The 18,357-nt window shown below is 45.9% G+C and overlaps 1 long non-coding RNA gene across 1 annotated transcript; it reads left to right on the top strand.

Annotated features, from left to right (window-relative positions):
* Positions 1-583: 583 nt before the first annotated feature.
* Positions 584-10,276, top strand: LOC136312842 (uncharacterized). Its single transcript, XR_010727068.1, has 4 exons — positions 584-678; positions 2,233-2,347; positions 2,851-2,936; positions 6,150-10,276. It is a non-coding gene; the product is annotated as an uncharacterized lncRNA (long non-coding RNA).
* The last annotated feature ends 8,081 nt before the right edge of the window (positions 10,277-18,357 follow it).

An 18,357-nucleotide genomic window follows, 5' to 3' on the forward strand; every position in this document is an offset into this window, starting at 1 on the left:
TTCTTGGAAGATATGCAGATAGATTTCCAGGTGGCAGTGAGGGGGGAGCCAGGTGTCCTTATAGCAACCTGGGACTGAATTTTCCATCCCTTCCTGGGACGGAGGGCAAGCCTCAGGGATGGTTAAGGCTCAAGGGGTCAGGCCAAGGGGACCGGACAAGGAAGCAGGGATGAGCTGAGCCCAGCTTTGCCCAGGTCCGTCCTGGGCTGGCCCTCTGTCTTCCGCCTGGGTGGGGTTTGCTTTGGCCCCCAGTCATGGTAATACAGAAGGGTTACCGTGGGCGCATTGGAAAAGGGGACCTCACTCTTCGGAACTGATGACATCGTCTCTCTGAGAGCTCTGGTGCCGAGTCAGTAGCCCCCAGCTGTTGTGATTACTGTTATTACTCCGATATTTTCCTTGAGCAATATCGGTTTCTAAGCGTGTCTCCCCTCTGTTGGCTCACACAGCACTTGAGGAGGGCCTGACCTCTCTAACTTGGCCGTGAAAAGAATAACAACCATGTACGCCAACTTTTTAAAACTCTCATTATGCGTCCCAGGCCTTGTGCTACGTGCTTTATATGCGGTGCTTCAGTCCCTCCACTCAGCCGCCCCGCAGAAGAGAGGGGAGGCTATTAGCGTCCAGGTGGCCGGCTGGAGAGAAGTCCAGCTGACGGGGCTCAGCCAGGATGTCGGGGTGAGCGGGCAGCTGCACTTCGGTTCAGCTCTAGCTGGTAGCTCCGTCCGTCTCCGATCTTCCGTCGGAGCCCTGGGGTTAGGATGTGACTCTGATCGTGGTGTGGGTCTCGCTAGAACAGAAGTCCCTTTGGCCCGGCTCTCTGTTGCATGCCCTGCAGCAGAGGTCGTCAGACTGTGACGCTCAGACCCAGGGAGGAGAGAGGGAAGGCGCAAGCAGATGCCATAGGGCCACTTTGATCTGTGGGCTCCAGACCTTCGGGATGGGTCCCGGCTGTCAGTAGTTTGGAAGTTCTCCTGCTGATGAGGCCGGGCCTGGGACGCTGTGGCCTGCAGCCTGGAGGCAGTTCATTCTGCAAATAGTGGCATCTGCTAAGGGTTGAAGGGCTGTGTTCTTCCAGAACTTGCCAAGGATGAGGTACAAAGTTTCAGGACAGGCAAAGTTTTACGCTCCGCAACCCCAATGAGCATTGTCAGGATGCCGTAACTTCAACTCCTTCTATGCCTGTCTTCCTCCCTTCCTTCCTCCTTTCCTTTCCTTTCCTTTCCTTTCCTTTCCTTTCCTTTCCTTTCCTTTCCTTTCCTTTCCTTTCCTTTCCTTCCCCTTCCCCTTCCCCTTCCCCTTCCCCTTCCCCTTCCCCTTCCCCTTCCCCTTCCCCTTCCCCTTCCCCTTCCCCTCCCTCCCTCCCTTCCTCCCTTCCTCCCTTCCTCCCTCCTTTCCTCCCTCCATTCTTCCCTCCCTTCCTCCCTTCCTACCTCCCTCCCTTCCTCCCTCCCTCCCTCCCTCCCTCCCTTCCCCCCTTCCTCCCTCCCTTCCCCCCTTCCTCCCTCCCTCCCTCCCTTCCTCCCTCCTTTCCTTCCTTCCTCTCTCTTTTAGCTATCAATTGATATCATTAAGTATTCTTTTGCACAAAATCTGCCCACCTGCTGGGACTGTGTTTTCTGTCATAGGGTGGGTAGCCTTGGTGCTGCGGTCCTGATGGTGGGGAGTGACCGGGCCCCACATGGGAAGCGGTGGCATGAATGCGAGGATGTCCCCAGCGCTCCCCCTTCCCATGTGGGAGGCGTGGCGGGATGCTCTGCAGGGTAGGTGGCGGGGGAACCAGGATGACTTCGCGGGAGTTAGGGTGTTGGATCTCTGACCCTGCACACCCCCTCTGCCCGCCGTGTCTCTGCTGAGACCAGGCCTGCCTTGTTCTCTGGTTTTTCCAATTCATTCATCTCACTGTTCAACACACAAACATGGATCCACACTTAGCTCTTAGCTGACTCCTGAGAACAAATACAGGTTTTCCCTGGATCGGATTGAGGGGTGCACCAACTCCTTCTCCCCAGAGTGGGAGGCGGGCACAGAAAGAAGGAGGGGAACGGAGTAAAAAGCGGGCGAGGGTCCCCCATGGCGCGGGGAGGCAACAGCAGGGCCCCCGCGGTTCCAGGCCACCGCTCCTTTCCGTGGGTCTGGGCAATCAAGGCTTGATGGTGCTAATAAACCCTCTGACCTTTTATTTCCCAGGAAGCCAGACATTCAAATTCCCCTCTTTTAATTTGTACACAGGCACGCAGTTGGCCGGCGAGAGCGCTGGTGTGTGAATGCACAGGGGCGCGCACCCCGCCTCCCCAGTTAAATTCTCAGGCCTCTGGCGCGGCGTGTCGGCTCTAGTTAAAATTCTGTAAGTACGTCCCTAGGTCGCCAGCCAGATACATATGGAGGCATTGGTATTCTTTAGTCAGCCTGCGTCCCTCACTGAATATATTTCCACCGGTTTCCAGTGGTGAGCCCCTTGCAAGGCAGAGAAAGAAATCTTGTTACCAACCCCCCCCCCCCATTTTAATCTAGCATTCCGTTTTGCCTTTCTCCACGAGGGATCAACTTAGAGACATGGTAGAAGCCAGATCTACAGCTATGTAGATAGATCTATAGATATATAGATATATTTTTTTGCATAAAAATTTTAAAATTTTAAAGTAATGCTTAAGAAGTTCTGATAGCAATGAATTGTGTATAACTGCTATAAAATGGGACTTTTTGAGAAGCAGATTCTTGCTATAGATGTTTTTAACTATAACATGTTTAAAATAAGAACAGTACATTCTAGGAGACCAATAGAAAAATGGCCAACTCCCTTACTCTAAAGGATAACCTTTTTTCTTTTTCTTTTTTTTTTTTTTAAAGGATGGCAAAATGAGAAGTTTTGTGGTCCTCAACACCCTTGGAAAATATTCTAATACAAAATTGACTAATGTTGCTGCAATGTTGAGGTAATTAAGTAATTCAAAAGTCTGTTTCCAAATATTAGATATAAACCACCGTGTTGGCCCAGGTAAGGATGTTAAAAAATTAAGTCTTCGTCAAACCTCTTGTGGTTGAAGACAGAATAAGCAATTGAGTGGGTGTCTTGGTCAAAATTTAAAAAGAGCTAAAATTCTGAAATTAGACCAAGCCATTTTTCTCTTCCCTGCGTTTAGAAAAGCTCTGAGAAATAATAGACCTTGGAATGAGAATGCCTTTGAAATTGGAGGCAACAAGCAGAGGGCTGAGAAGTTCTTTTCTTTCCTGTGGCACATTCAGAAACAGCTCCCGGGTTTTACGGGGGGACCTCTGATTTTAAATACCAAAGGAGACCTCCTTTGCCCTTTCCTTTCACCCACATGTCTGTCTGTCAACCCCGAGGCACCCCATAAATTCCTATCACATGGCCTTTCCCATTAGTAACAGAAAATGGAATTTAGGGCCAGTTTATAGGGTGACATTGTTGTGGCTGACAAATTACCCATGCCAAAAACCTGTTGTGAATGCTGAGCCCCATGTACCTTTTCCACAACGGGAGCTCCGACAGTACTGGGTTCAAGTCGTGCAAAAGGTTTTGAGAGGGACAGAGCATTGTGTCCAGAGGCTCAGCTGTTTGGACCACTTTGAGAGATTTAATGAGTATGCTCATTACGTTTGGCTTTTCAAAGGCCAGCTCCATCAGATGCTAAATGTGCTATTATTCATGGATAGAAGAGTCTGCTTAGTCCTAGGACAATAGAAACTAAATCTGGATGACATTTAGAGATCACTCTAGTAAAACTCACACATTTTTCCAGATGGGGTTGAGGATTAGAAAAAAATGACTTCAGAAAGTCATCTGGGGTTTGTGGTGGATTTGGAAGTCTCCAGATTTCTCAGTTTGGTGATTCTTTCATGGTAATGACCTAAGAAACCATGCTGCCCATCCACGTGTTCAAGATAAAGCATTCTATAATCATCTATCCCTCTCTTCACCTATCCATCCCTCCTTCTGCCTATCCATCCATTCCTCTGCCTATCCATCCCTCTACCTATCCATCCATCCATCCATCCATCCATCCATCCATCCATCCATCCATCCATCTCACTGCCTATCCATCCATTCCTCTGCCTATCCATCCATTCCTCTGCCTATCCATCCATCCCTCCACCTATCCATCCATCCCTCCGCCTATCCATCCATTCCTCTGCCTATCCATCCATCCCTCCACCTATCCATCCATTCCTCCACCTATCCATCCATCCATCCATCCATCCATCCATCCATCCATCCATCCATCCCTCCGCCTATCCATCCATTCCTCTGTGTATCCATCCATCCCTCTACCTATCCATCTATCCATCCATCCATCCATCCATCCATCCATCCATCCCTCTACCTATCCATCTACCTATCCATCCATCCATCCATCTATCCATCCATCCATCCATCCATTTATCCATCCATTTATCCATCCATCCATCCATCCATCCATCCATCCATCCATCCATCCTCTATTCATCCATTTCAAATAACATTTATTAACTATCTTTTACATTTTGGGCATTCTGTTGGGTCCTGGGGATACAAGAAGGAAAAATGCAGTTTCTTGTGGAATGTGGAGGAGACATGTTGATATCTGATTGGAAGAAATCAAAGGTAGTAACACTGGAAATCTGACACCTGGGCTAAGTCTTGAAGGACAGGGAGTATGAATCCTCCACCTTGGTTCTTCTTTTTCTCCAAATTATTCAGGCTGAGTTCCTTTGTCTTTTTATGTATGTGTGAGAAATCAGCTTGTCACTATCTACAAAAACATGGATACTGTACTTTTTCTCTAAGTTACGTAGTAGTGTCTGCTCCTTCATTCCTCATTTTACTAACTTGAATCTTCTGCCCCCTTAACCCCCGTTTTTTCTTGTTCATTTTAGCTAAAGGTTTGTCAATTTTGATGGCTTTTCCCCCCAAAGAACCAGTCTTTGGTTTCATTGATTTTTCTCAATTGTTTTTCTATTCTCTATGAATTTCTACTCTAATCTTTATTATTTCCTTCCGTTTGCTTTGGGTCTGCTCTTCGTTTATTTTTTTCCCCCTAGTTTCTCAAAGTGGAAGTTTAGGTTATTGATTTGAGATCTTTCTTCTTTTTTTAGAATAGGCATTTACATCCACAAATTTTCCTCTAAGCACTGTTTTAGCTGCATTCCATAAATTTTGGTACGTTGGGTTTCTATTTTCATTCATCTCAAAGTATTTCCTAATTTCCTTTGTGCTTCTGTTCTTGTTGTTGTCGACCCATTGTTTACTTAGGAGCGTGACATTTAATTTCCACATATTTACAGAATTTTCAAATTTATTTTGGTTACTGATTTCTGATTTCATTTCATCATGGTTAAAAAAAAATACACTTTGTATGATTTGAATACTTTTAAATTCATTGATACTTGTTTTACGGCCTAACGAAAGGCCTATCCTGGAGGATGCCCCATGTGCCCTTGAGAAGAGTGTGTATTCTATTGTTGGTAAAGTTTTCTGTGGATGTCTTTGAGGTCTAGTAGTTGACAACACCGTTCAAGTCTTCTACCTCCTTGCTGATAGTCTGTCAAATTGTTCTATCTACCGTATAAAGTACTGAAGTCCTCAACTACTATGGTTGAATTATCTATTTTTTTTTCCCTTCAATTCTGCCAGTCTTGACCTCGTAACTTTGGGGGCTCTGTTGTTAGGGGCATGTATGTTTATAGCTGTTATGTCCTCTTGTTGGAGTGACCCTTTTGCCATTACCATATGTTCTCCTCTGTGCTTCAACACTGCGCTTTTTGAACCATTGAATGATGCTGTCATTGGAAATTTTATTCCATTGCACAAGTACTGCTCACGATCGCCAGCACCAATAACTCGCTCTATTGCTCTTTAAGCCGATCATTTAGAGGCCTGTGTGCAACAGCATTCAGAGTTTGCTCTTGTAAAGTCATACCCCCAGGAAGAATGACTACATTCGTTTTAAATGTCTTTGTCCTCTGTGTTTATTGATTCTGTCAGGTGACCCGCTTTTAGTATCCAACCCAGCTGGTGGAGGTTATTTCAGGCTAACTTGTTTTCCTAAAATAGTATTGTTTGTTCAAAATAAAGTATGTGAGAGAGCCTTTGACAACAGGAGAGACTTCAAGCGCATTTAAATACCATCCACCTCTCTCTTCTGCAGGAAGTCATTTTAGAAAAAGAAGCTTGCCTCATATTCAGGCAGGTCCAGTCTCCAGCCGCCTACACCGCCATTTTCATCCTGCTTTCTGCGGAGGCTCCGCTGATGACGCCTCGTGCCTTGCCCACCCCTTCTCTCCAGCTTTCTGCTGCTTTGAAAGTTGCCCGTCCCAGAGCGCTGAACCTCATTATTGCCGCGGAGTCTACGCCAGCAGCGTGTGGGTTCCAGCGAGGCACGCCAGCTCAGGCCCTGGCCTCGGAAGGGGCTTGCTAGGGGCCTCCTGGTCTGCTTCCCATCCCATCAGGCTCTGCGAGATAACGCGCAGGCACGGTCAGTTACACAGGAAACATGGGAAGCAAGAAAAGCGTAGCCTTACTTCCCATAAAGGTTACTTTTCTTGAGGACACCAAAGGGGTGGGTGTCATTCGAGGGCAGCATCACCGTTCCTGGGCGTATTGTTCCCTCCTGCTGGGGTCAGTGGCTTCGGATCCTTTGCAAGGTGTTCTCAGAGTGTTCAGGAGGAAAGCCGATGTGTGCAGTCACACATACACACACACACACACACACACACACACACACACACACCAGTGCTCGGTGTTCTTCACGGAGTGCTAGAATCCTCAGGTTGGCAGAGCCCAGGACGTTTTCTTCTATTACAGTCACAGGGAAATGTGACTGACTGCAAAGACACAGGCTTACTTCTCAGTGCACACCTGAACACAACAGAAATGCACGTTCCGAGAAACCCGATCACCTGGATTTAAAGTATGTATCAAAAGTGAACACAGCCCTGGCTGGTTGGCTCAGCGGTAGAGCATTGGCCTGGTATGTGGAAGTCCTGGGTTTGATTCCCAGCCAGGGTGCACAGGAGAAGTGCCCATCTGCTTCTCCACCCTTCCCCCTCTCCTTTCTCTCTATCTCTCTTCCCCTCCCACAGCCAAAGCTCCATTGGAGCAAAGTTGGCCCAGGCGCTGAGGATGGCTCCATGGCCTCCGCCTCAGGCGCTAGAATGACTCCAGTTTCAATGGAGCAAAGGCCCAGATGGGCAGAGCATCGCCCCCTGGTGGGCATGCCGGGTGGATCCTGGTCGGGCGCATGCAGGAGTCTGTCTGCCTCCCCCCACCCACCTTGCTTCTCACTTCATAAAAATACAAAAAAAAAAAAGTGAACACACAAATGGACAGGTGATGTATTATGGACTTGTACACCTGGAACCTATGTAACTATATTAACCAATGTCACCCCAATAAAGTCAATTAGAAACAAAGTCAGCATGCCCGCAGTCTGTCAGCTGTGCTGCGTTCAGGACTTCCAGTTTTCTGACCCTCTCTTGTCCTTTTCCTACCTCTCTCCTACCCCCAACCATTGTTCTCCCCTTTCCTTTGAGATCAAATGAAGAAATGAATATGTGTTTTTTCTTGCCTGGATTAATAAAAACAAGACTGGAAGAGATGGGCTAGCCGTTTTTCTACATTTAGGAGCCTGTGAAGTGGAAGAGAAGGTAGGCTTCCCTTGGGGGACCCCAAGAAATGAAACGGGGTCTGATGGAGACGAGGTGGACGCAGATCTGTTCTGGAAGACCTTCCTGTGTGGTGGGAGTGTCCGAAGAAATAACGGCGGCTTGGGGAAGTCGTGAGCTCCCTGCTCCTGGCAGCGCTAAAATCGAACCTTGACGGCCATTTGCTATTTAGCGATATGTATTCAGACACCTGCTGTGGTGGGCTCTGTGATAGGAGCTGGGAAGCCGTTGTGAACATGAGAGGGGAGCTCAGCTTTCCCGGCCCCCCATCGTGGTGGGGTGCAGGGTACACAGATCGTCAACAAAGAAGCCGAGAGAGTTTAAAAACCGTAGGCGGTGATATACACTAGGAAGGACTTAGGCCACCACGGCAGGAACTGGGTGGGGGCCCAGCTCTCACCACTGCCCGGATGGTTTAGGTGGGAATCGAATATTACCTTGGATGTTTGCTTCCTGACAATTCTGGGAAATTGATTCTGTGACTCAGCGGTGGGAATCTCTGGATTGCACGTGGCACAGCTGCCCAGGGATCCAAGATAATCCTGGAAATTGGGGGTTTGGTTCCTTGGAAGTCGATGGCGTGCACGGCCGGACTGTGAATGTCCCCACACAGGAGAGCCAAGGAAACCTTGTTTGCTTTCGGCCGCTCATTTGGACTGGACTTGATCATTGCGGGCCAAAGGTCACTGTGTTGATTTTTAGCAGAAAGAGTCTGATGACAGGAACTGGCTTGATACCTGGCCGTCTCTAAAACAGCACCTCTCAAGGTTGGTCCTGGGAAAGGTCCAGGACCCAGGACCTTTTTTGTTCAACCATCTACGCCTGGCGTTGGAAGAGCAGGACAAGGATAGTCCTTCCTGTGCACACATATTCTTAGCTTGGCCCACGGAGACGGCTCCCACCACCGTCTTATACCAACATTTAGAATTGGGCAGTTTTACTTCAAATCTAGATTTCTGGTGTTTCTCGGAAAAATCAAAGATCTGTCGACTCATGTCCACGTTCCCATGTGGTAACTCCTCTGGAGACACAGCAGCAGCCCCTTGGGACGGGCGTGGGACTGGTCAGTCCATCCCTGTCCCTGTGCAGCCCAGTTCGCTCGTTTCGGTGACCTGCTTGGCTCCCGCAGGCCGTGGAGTGTTTGACTCCTGATCTCTGTGTTTCTGAGCCGGGAGACTGGAAATGTTGTTTAATGATGACTCCTCGAGGGCCCTGTCATATGATCTACTTTGTCAGGCCCATCTGAATTTTGTTAACAACCTTAAAAAAAAACAAAAACCTGCACGTCTTATCTTAGTCATTGCCTTGTTGAGTGGCACTGAGCATTCAGTGTAGAAACTCAAGAACAGTCCTAATCCCTTCAGTCAAGGTCTCCAGCGTTGCCGATGCTACTAAACCCCCTTCATGTCTTCCCAGGTGCGGAGGGGACTTTCAGTATCTGCTAACATGTGGAACATTCTGTGCATGGAGAAGGGTGTCCTTAGACTTTGAACTGTCATCCTCCGTCCCGACAGTTAGGCTGCTGAGATCAAGAAGATGGATTTGAAGATGTTCGGCACAGTGACTTGACTTGCGTTTATTACAAAAATGATTATCACAATCAGTTGAGTTAACCTGAAACTTACAGAGGGCTCGATGTCGATCATATCTCACTACCACTGGGCAAACACAACCAAAACAAAGGGGTTTAAACACGTGGGATGTGTGATCATGGTTATGTTTTTGGTGGGGTTTTTTTTGTATTTTTGTTTTGTTTTTTTTAAAAAAAGAATAGTCAGGTTTTTTATTCTTCCCTCGAAGATCTCTGTTGTGGGTGTTGATAGTCCTATTTTTTGCTGCTTTGCTTAATACATATATAGTGTTTCCTTTATTCCTCCTACCTCAATGCCCCACTCATATTTCAGGCTGAGACCTACTCCTAATTTAGAGCTCTCTTTCCCCCTTTTGCCAGCTTCTATTATGAATCTACCTTTGCCACCCAGCTTAGTGTATCCCAAGGTTCTCTTTACCACGCCACAGTTGCAGAGCTCCAGGGAAAAGCAACCTGGTCTCATCTCTCCAGGCAGAGGAGAACAGAAGCTCCATCTCCACACATGCTGCAGATGGCTTTTCCAGTCTACCTGAATCATTACCAGCTAGAAGCAGCGGTCATTGGGACTTGGATGTGAGCTGCAAAGTATAGAACTGTGACAACAATTCCAGTGCCATGCGGACTTTTCCTGGACTCCTGCTCCTTGTGACAGCTCCTAACAGACTGAACTGGGGTTGGGTTGCATTTTTCAGGGATTTGGCATGGTGTTGGGGCCAACTTGGACTTGGTGAACATGTTAAGGACACCTACTCTTTTATGGATTCTTGCTGTATTGGCCAAGAGTTTGCTTAAAGGCTTTAATCACTGTAAAAAAATAATAGAAGACTGTATAAAGAAGATGTGGCACATATACACCATGGTATACTATTCATCCATAAGAAATGATGACATCGGATCACTTGCGACAAAATGGTGGGATCTTGATAACATTATACGGAGTGAAATAAGTAAATCAGAGAAAAACAAGGACTGCAGGATTCCATACATTGGTGGAACATAAAAACGAGACTAAGAGTCAGGGACAAGAGTGTGATGGTTACAGGGGGCGGGGGGAGGGAGGAGGGGAGAAGGGGAGGGGCACAGGGAAAACTAGATAGAAGGTGATGGAGGACAGTCTGACTTTGGGTGATGGGTATGCAACAGAATTGAATGACAAGATAACCTGGACATGTTTTCTTTGAATATATGTACCCTGATTTATTGATGTCACCCCATTAAATTTAATAAAAATTTATTAAAAAAAGACCCTTTTAAAAAAGTGATCGACATTGAGTGACATATATACGTTGAGATATTTATGATCTTATGCTTGCTTAAAAAAAAAAAACCTTTGAGGAGGATGGGTGAATAAATGGGTGGGTATGGGAATGTATTGTGATTGGCCATGTGCTGATAACTGACAACAGGAGATGGTCCGTGGGGTGGGTTCATCGTGCCACTTTCCACCTTGTGTATGTGTGTGACATTTTCCATCATGAAGTGTTTTCAAGTGAAAAAAAAAAAAAGAAAGAAAATGGCTTGCAGAGGTTTCCGATGTCTCCCTGACAAGAGCGGGTGGTTAGGGCAACAAGGTGTGATTCCAGAAAGCTGAGTAATGCCCAGTCCCATTCATAATCATAACAAGAATTTTTTTTAAAGAAGCTACATTTGTTGAGCATGTACCAAGTATCAGGCTGTGTTCTAAAAGAGCTATTATTTTCTCTCAACAATCTTGGGAACTAGGTTCTATTATTATCCCCGTTTTACAGACAAGTAAACTGAGGCATGACGAGGCTAAAGGACTTGTCTGGGTCTTTACCGCTACATATCTTAAAGCTGGGGTGTGGCCTCGGCCTCCCAAGCCCAAGGTTTTCACTTCTTCTTTTCTTCTTTCTCTTCCTCTCCTTCTCCTTCTTCTTCCTATTATTATTATTATTGAGAGGCAGGAGGCAGAGAGACAGACTCCCACATGCATCCAGACCACGATCTACCTGGAAAACCCCCTGTGGGGTGATGCTCTGCCCTTCTGGGGTTATTGCTCCATTGCTTGACAACTGAGCTACTTTAGCACCTGAAGGGAGGCCATGGAGTCATCCTCAGCGTCTGGGGCCAACTTGCTCGAATGAGCCATGGCTGCAGGAGGGCGAGAGAGAGAGAGGAGGGGAAGGGGAGGGTGGAGAAGCAGACAGGCACTTCTCCTGTGTGCCCGCACCGGGAATTGAATCCAGGACTTCCACACACCGGGCTCATGCTCTACTGCTAAACCAACTGGCCCGGGCCCACTGTTTCTTTCAAGACCGTTCCAGAGGCAAAATGTACATTTCTGAGGTTCTCTCTTGAAATAGATGGAGCCTCCTGAGTTTCAGCTTTCTCCATCTATGCTGCCCAGTATGGACAATAATAAAAAATTACACACAATTAAGACTTCAGTCCTCAGTCACACTAACCACAGTTCCTGAACTCAGTGTCCACTGTGTTGAACGTTGCAGAGAGAGAACATTTCCATCGTTACAGAAAGTTCCTTGGGGAAGCAATCTCACAGATGAAGCATTAGAGGCTCAGAGAGGCAAAGGGACTTGTCCAAAGACACGCAGCGCGATCCAGGATTTAGAAAACACTGTAACGATGCCAGAGTCTTAGCCCTTCCCCCGGCCTCAGTCGCCTTCCTGTTGTGCATTTCTTCTCATCTCTGCAATGAAGATTGGAAGTTTCTCAAGGGCAGAGAGCACCCCTCCTCCTTGGGCCCCTCCGGGCACTCAGCCGCCCCCCTTTCAGGGCTGAGCACATAGTGGGGCCTTTACGAACCCCCTCACTTTCCCACGACAGTGGGAGTTCTGGCAAGTATCAAACCTCAGGTTTTAAGTAAAATGTGTTATTATAATTTTTTTTTTTTTGGAGCCGACCAGCTTAATTGCTTAAGGCAGAGAGATGGTTTTTATTTGAAAGCCTCCGAGGGCTAGTATGTTTAGTGGGAGCAGAGGGAGAGAGTGGACCTGGACTGTTTACCTTTCTCCAGGTGGGAGTCGGGGCGGGGTGTGTGGAGACCCGGGCCGCGGGGACCTGTGCACTGACCTGGTCCTGGGAGAACCTTAGGCAGGGGGTTAGTGAAGTGTGTCGGCCCGGAGACGGCGAGGTCCAGGCTGCAGCTGTGTAAGCCTGGACCAGTGCGGCAGCCTCCGTGGGGCTGCGTTTCCTCCTTTGTCCAGAGCAGTTTGGCCTCCCAGGGTCAGGAAGCATCTCGAAAATAAGCCAGGAGAGATGACAACCAGGAGCCTGGTCCCATAGCTGAGAGCCTCAGTTACTTTTCATCACCTTATTGTAAATGACTTATTTTTATTACTTTGTCATTCTCACCAGACTGAACGCTCCTGAAGGGCAGGGCCCATGACCATCTCCTTCACTGCTATATCTTCAGGGTCCAAGTCCCAGCCTCATAGTAAGTGTTCAATAAATATCTGTTGAAACAATGAGAAGATATCTTAGTTTCAAAAAAAAAAAAAGTCTGTGTTCTAAGGACACTTGCATGTTTGTAGTTCTACTCCTTGTTGGGTTATGTAAATCTCTAATGATTACACTTTTGTCAATCAGAGGGGTGGGCACTTCTTGAATACCTCCAGTGACGGGGAGCTCACTACCTCACCAGTAGCTCTTTTAAATTTGGACTGGCTCTATCAGGCTTGAGGGCCATCACATATGTCTAGCTGAGCTGTAGGTAGGAAGTGTCATACTCCTCAAGGGCCCCCTGCTATGTCGCTCGGCCGCCCGGATCCCTGAGCCTTTTGTAGAAACAGGGTTGTACAAAGTGGGTCTGCAGCCAGCTCTGTGGAGTTTCATGGTTATCATTGGGGGTGGGGAGACAGGGGTGGAAAATGAACCTAGAGAATCTGGCTATAAAACACATTACCTGCATTTATGGTCCTCGTGCCCCAAGGCCTGGGATAAAGTGAAGAAGGAAAAACATTCCACTCTGGTTCTCAGTGACCCCTAAAAGAAACCCTCCGTGGAGTCGTTTAGGATAGTAATTCGAGTATAAACTCAAGCATGCGTTCCTAGCCTTCCCTCCATAAACTCCGGAGCCTCACGACGATCAGCACCAAATTGCTTGAAAATGTGGCCCAGAACCCTTCCAGATGAGGATCGGGCTCAGAGGAATAAAAAGTTAAGGGCATGTTGCTATGGTTATATAAAATCAAGCGCGTATGCACGAGCCTCAAACGGTGCACAGAAACTACGTTCTTTCTGTGTGCCCTGCCCACAGAAAGCTAAGCCAGCAGAAGCCATTAAAACGTCAGACGGGGAACGGGGTGGGAAAAAATGCATGTTTAAAAGTAAACATGTAGCCCTGCAATAACTGTGCTCCCTGGAAAGCTGAAGATGACGGAGAGAAAGAAAAGGACCTGGGGTTACAGAGGAAGTCAGGGAGAATGGGGTGGCAAGCCCCTGCCACCACCCCCGGCCCCGGTCTTAGCGATTTAAGGAAATGGCGTTATTGTCCGCTCGTCCATTCCTCTGCTCGAGCTCAGCGTCTTCATTTTTTGATTCTTTTCCTTTCATTACTTCTCCGCGTCTGATCAACCAGCGAGTCCTGCGTCCTGACTTTGCTCCAGAAGTATTAGGTTGAGCCACAGGACGTTGCCAATGTCATAGCTTCTTTGACCTGCGAAGAATGGTAATTCCATATGGTTCCATGTCATTAAATGGCAGACCAGCTCTCCCCCTCCCCCACCCCGCCTTCCCGTCACCACTACCACCAGCCTGGCTCAAGCGCCATCATCACTTGCCTGAACTATGTCATAGTCTCCAAGTGTCCCATCTCTTTGTGTCCCATCCTGGTCCCCTTCCACTCTCTCCGTGTGTTAGGAACGAAAGCGGACCACGTCGATTCTTCAGATACCTCGGTGTTAAGTGTGGCGGAAGATTTGTACCCTGAAAACCACAAAGTGTTGCTGAAAGACATTTAAGAAAGATCTAAACAAATGGAAAGCTGTATGCCACGCTCATCGGTCAGAAGTCTCGTTTATTCTTGTCAAGCTGATCTGTAGAGCTATAGCTATACACTTAAGGCGATCTTATTTGAGACTCCACAAGGTTTTGGTTTTGTAGAAATTGGCAAGCTAATTTTAAAATTCATATGGAGCCTGACCCGTGGTGGCGCAGTGGATAAATCATCGACCTGGACCACTCAGGTCACCGGTTCGAAACCCTGGGCTTGCCTGGTCAAGGCACATATATGGGAGTTGATGTTTCCTCCTCCTCCCCCCTTCTCTCTTTCTCTCTCTCTCCTCTCTCTCTAAAAATGAATAAATAAAATCTCAAAATAAAATTAAATTTTAAATGCTGTTTCAATAAATAAATAAACATAAAATTCCTATGGAAACGTGAAGGACCTAGAAGAGCCAAAACAACCAGGCAGAGGGCCGACCTGACCTGATTTTAAGACTTTTTAAGAAGCGATAGCAAAGGTAGAAAGCAATGAATGGAACAGAACGGAGCGCTCACAAACAGACCTACACACTCACAGACTACTGAGTTTTGACAAAGGTGCAAAGACAACTCACTAGAGAAAGAAGAGCCTTTTTATTAAATGGTGCAACAATTGGACAGCCAGGTGCAAAAAACCAAACCAAACCAAAACACAAAAAGCTCAGCTCAGATCCATATTATACAACATATAAAAATTTAATTCAAAATGAATTGTAGATCTACCTATAAAGCATAAAACTATAACATGTCTAGGAAAAAATAGAACATCTTTTGATCTTAGGTTAGTCAAAATTTTCCTAAATGTAACATCCAAAACATGAACCATAACAAATTGGGTTTCAACCAAATTGAAAACTCTTGCTTTTCGAAGGACCTTGTTAAAAGAATGAGAAGATAAGCCACACAGTGCGAGAAAATATTATATATGTCTTAAAGAACTCATATTCAGCACACACACACACACACACACACTCATACCCTTTAGACTCCATAATAAGAAAACAAAACCAAGACAATAAAAGGAAGGGCTATAGATTTGAACAGACACTTAGACAAAGAAGATTATACAGAAGTCAAACGAACACATAAAAAGATGCTTAATGTCATTAATCATTTAGGAAATGCAAATGAAAATCACAATGCTATGCCACTACATACTGAACATATGAAATGTTAGTACGGATGGATGTAAAGGAATTAGAGCTCTCATTTGCTGTTGGTGGGAACATACTAGGGTATTAGAACTCTGGAAAACAATTTGGCAGTTCCTTAAATAGTTAAACATATACCTACTCTATGGCTTAGCCAGTCCACTCCTACCTCTTTACCCAAGAGAAAGAAAAGCTTGTATGAAAATAGTCATTCCAGCTTTGTTTATTATAGTTCAATACTAGATACAACCCAGGTTTCTATCAATGGGTAAAAATATTGCATCTTCATACAAGAAGAAGGAATGGTTATTGATACATGCTACACCATAGATAAATCTCAAAATAATGATTAGGAGGGAAGGAAGACAGAATGTATACCGTATGATGGCATTTAAACGACAATCTGGAAAACATTGGGGAATCTACTGCGGGAAAAAGCAGATCAGCGGTTGTCTGGAGATGGTGGGAGAAAAAGGAGGGGGATTTCCGGGGGGCAGGAGGGAACTTCTGGATGTAAAGAATGTATTCGTTATCTTGATTATGGTGATGGTTTCAAAGGCCTATACATGTGTCAAAATGTATCAAAGAGTATACTTGGTGCAGTTTATCGTAGGCAATTAAACCTCTGTAAAGTTTTTAAAATGCTTCAGTGGTCCACGGAACAAACAGTTCCCTGGGACAAACCAATTCTTCCTGTACCTTATTCCCACCCCTACTTGCTTTCTGTTTGGTGCTGACCATTTATTTTAACAGCTGGCTTACTGAGACTCAAGTTCAAATCAACTCCTGCAGCCTTTTGACACTGTCTTGCTGGATACAAAAAAAACATGGTGGAACTATATGCTATCTACAAGAGGTTCATGTTAGATCTGAAGACAAAAAAACGGGGTAAAATGAGAGAATGAAAAGAGATGCTCTGGGCAAATGGTGACCACAGTGGGCTGAGGTGGTGACACTACCATCAGGCAAACTAGAGAAGATAAATCAAACCAAAAGCTGTTTCTTTGACAAGACAGGCTAACTTGTTCCTAGACTGACTAAGAAAAAAAAGAGAAGACTGAAATTACAAAAATCAGAAATGAAAGTGGGCACAGCACTACTGATTTTACAGAAATCAAAATGACTATAAGAGAGTCCAAAGAATTTATATGCCAACAAATTGGAGGACTTAGCAGAAATGGATAAATTCTTCGAGACACAACACACCGAGACTAAATCATGAAGAGGCAGAAGATCTGAATAGAACTGTGTAGTGAGGAGATGGCCTCGGCCGTCCAAACTCTCCCAGTGAAGGAAAGCTCTGCACCGAAGGACTTCACTGGTAATTTCATTCAACACTAAGAAGATGAATTATAGCAACCCGACTCAAGCACTTCAGAAACCTGAAAAAGAGAGAACGCTTTCTAATTCAATCAGTGATGCCAGCATTAAACTGCTACCAAAGCCAGGCAGGGACACGGCAAGAAAAGAACCCGTACTCAGTGAGAAGACTGACAGTTTCCTCTCTCATCAGGGGCAAGACAGGAAACGCTCTCTTCCTTCTTCTGTTGTTCAACATCGTATTTGAAGTTCTGGCGTGAAAAAGAAGTCAACAACCTACAATTTGGAAAGGGGAAAGTAAGACTATCTTTGTGCACAGATACCTTGATCTTATAGGGAGAAGACCAAAATACAAACAAACAAACAAACAAACACCCCTACACAATTCTCGTTAGAACGAATCGCTAATTGACAAATTCATAAATAAAGTTGTAGGATCCAAAACCAACAGGCACGGAAATCACTTTTATTTTTATGTTCTAACAATGAAGACATTTGTATGGAAAATAATCCAATTTATAATAACACCGAAAAGAATAAAAACTTAAATAAAATTAATCAAGGAGGTGGAAGACATACACCGAAAGCTACCAAATATTGCTTTAAAAAAATTAAAGAAGACATAAATAATTCATTTTATACATATATTGGCGATTACTGTTTGCAGAATACCATTCTATCTCCGTTCAGGGTTACAACAATAAAATCAATAAGACAGAGCTTTGTGTTCTGGGGGAGAGATACAGGCATACGGGCAAATTAATCACACTCATTGACAGCTTGACCTCTGCTCCAATGGAAGCCTCCGAGGGCAAGAACCTTCTCTGTCCTGGTTTCCTCCAGACCCTCAGTGCCTAGAGTGGTGTGGGAAACGTGTCATGAATGACCGCTGTGTAGCCCAGCGATGGTCCAATTAGACCAGTGGTTCTCAACCTTTCTAATGCCGTGACCCCGCAATACAGTTCCTCATGTTGCGGTGACCCCAAACCAAAAAATAATTTTGGTGGCTACTTCATAACTGTAATTTTGCTACAGTTATGATTTGGAATGTAAATACCTGATATGCATTATGTATTCTCATTGCTTTAGGCGACCCCCACCGGGGTCGCGACCCACAAGTTGAGAACCGCTGAGTTAAGAGTGAAGGGCTTGCCGCAGGGGCGTAAACGGGGAGGAGGTTTACACGGGGTGATCGCCGCTTGCCCGCTTACCCAGTAGACTTGTGTCTGGTGAGACCCAAGAGAGCTTCCTTTAAAAAACAAACAAACTCTGGTGAAATACACATAAAAGTTAGCTGTTTTTAAATGTATACAGGTCAGTGGCATTCCATACACGAACCACGCTGTGCAATGATCCCCACTGTCCACCTCCAGAATGTTTCTACCCCCCTTACCGAAACTGTGTACCTCTGAACCACTAGCTCCCACCCCCCTGGTAACCGACAGTCTCCTTCTTGTCTCCTGGTCTTTGAGGACAACTCTAGGCAGGTACCTCCTATAAAAAGTGGAGCCGTTCAGTGAGGGTCTTCTTGGGTCTGGCTTTTATCTCACTTAGCCTAATGTCTTCAAGTCTCGTCTGTGTGGTAGCACGTGTCAGAATTTCACTCCTTCTAGGTAAAAGGAATTTACCTCTTAGGCAAATTATTCTAATAGGTATGTAGTGGCCTCC

Source organism: Saccopteryx bilineata, chromosome 9 (assembly GCF_036850765.1).
Source record: "Saccopteryx bilineata isolate mSacBil1 chromosome 9, mSacBil1_pri_phased_curated, whole genome shotgun sequence".
Classification (NCBI taxonomy): Eukaryota; Metazoa; Chordata; class Mammalia; order Chiroptera; family Emballonuridae; genus Saccopteryx; species Saccopteryx bilineata.